The 1,128-nt window shown below is 69.0% G+C and overlaps 1 protein-coding gene across 3 annotated transcripts in view; it reads left to right on the top strand.

Annotated features, from left to right (window-relative positions):
* Window positions 1–683: 683 nt before the first annotated feature.
* The window catches only part of Creb1 (cAMP responsive element binding protein 1), a 62,740-nt gene continuing 62,295 nt past the window's right edge, over window positions 684–1,128 (top strand). For all 3 annotated transcript variants that reach the window (XM_055616541.1, XM_055616540.1, XM_055616539.1), the window contains exon 1: window positions 684–872. The gene's annotated coding sequence lies outside the window, so the exon portion shown is untranslated. The remainder of the gene's footprint in view (window positions 873–1,128) is intronic.

Here is a 1,128-nt window from a genome sequence, read left to right as displayed (position 1 = left end):
ACCGTACCGCCGCAGCAAGCCACCGCTGCAGAAAAAGCAACGCAGGACGTTGCCTGGAAAAAAGGAGGCAGGCAGGTGCGGTGAGGGTGTATTTCGAGTGTCGAGAGCATCGGCCAGAGCAGACCACTCTCCGGCCTCAGTGTAGGACAACGTACCCGGGGGCTCTGGCTGTCGCGTGCAGCCACATGTACCATAGCTGTCGTCCCAGCAAAGAACCAGCTCGGTCCCCTGCAGACAGTTCTGGGCAGATTCCCCTGGCTGGTGGCCGGCGTCTGCCCGGTTCCAGCGCCGCCCGCGCGGGCTCTGAGCCCTCGCGGTACGTCAAATTTCCCGGGCGGTCTGCTTCCGCCGCAGGAGCATACCGCGCGCGGTTTCCAGCAAGTCCCCGCCACCCCGGGAATCCCCCCATCTGGCCACAGACAAACCCCCGCTTCCTCCAAATTTCCTCAGCCGGCGTTCGAAGCCTCCACCGGCCGCCGTGAGGTCTCAGACCGCTGCACCCGAGCGGCTCTCTGCCGCCTTCCGAGAGCAAGCCCTCCGCCGCTCGCGGGAGGGGCCGAAGGCTTTCGTCAAGTTCCGCCACTAGCACGGGGGCGGGGCCTCTCGAGCGCCTCCCGGCCGAGCTCGGCTGTTTCCGTGAGTGGCCGCTGCGCACTCGGCACTGGGCGGCGCTGGCTGGCTCCCTGGCTGCGGCTCCTCAGTCGGCGGCGGCTGCTGCTGCCTGTGGCCCGGGCGGCTGGGAGAAGCGGAGTGTTGGTGAGTGACGCGGCGGAGGTGTAGTTTGACGCGGTGTGTTACGTGGGGGAGAGAATAAAACTCCAGCGAGATCCGGGCCGCGAACGAAAGCAGTGACGGAGGAGCTTGTACCACCGGTAAGAGGAGCAGGAGGAGGAGGCAGGAGCCGGAGAGAGCCGGGGGGCCGGAGGGGGGCCGGGGAGGCGCCGGACACCCGCGCTCGGGGCCTTCCCCTCGCAGGAGGGGCCGCGGCAAAGATGGAGCCTCCGCCCGAGCCCCACAGCCCCGCCGCCGCTCGCAGCGAACAAAGAATAATGGCGGCGGACTGGAGCCAGCGGCGGCCGGGCGGCAGCGACTCTGCCTCGCAGCCAGCGGCGGCGCTCATGGCGGGGG

This window comes from Psammomys obesus, unplaced genomic scaffold, assembly GCF_907164565.1.
Source record: "Psammomys obesus unplaced genomic scaffold, mPsaObe1.curated_primary_1811, whole genome shotgun sequence".
Classification (NCBI taxonomy): domain Eukaryota; kingdom Metazoa; phylum Chordata; class Mammalia; order Rodentia; family Muridae; genus Psammomys; species Psammomys obesus.
Note: the sequence above shows the minus strand (reverse complement) of the source record. Positions and strands in the feature narration are given on the sequence as shown.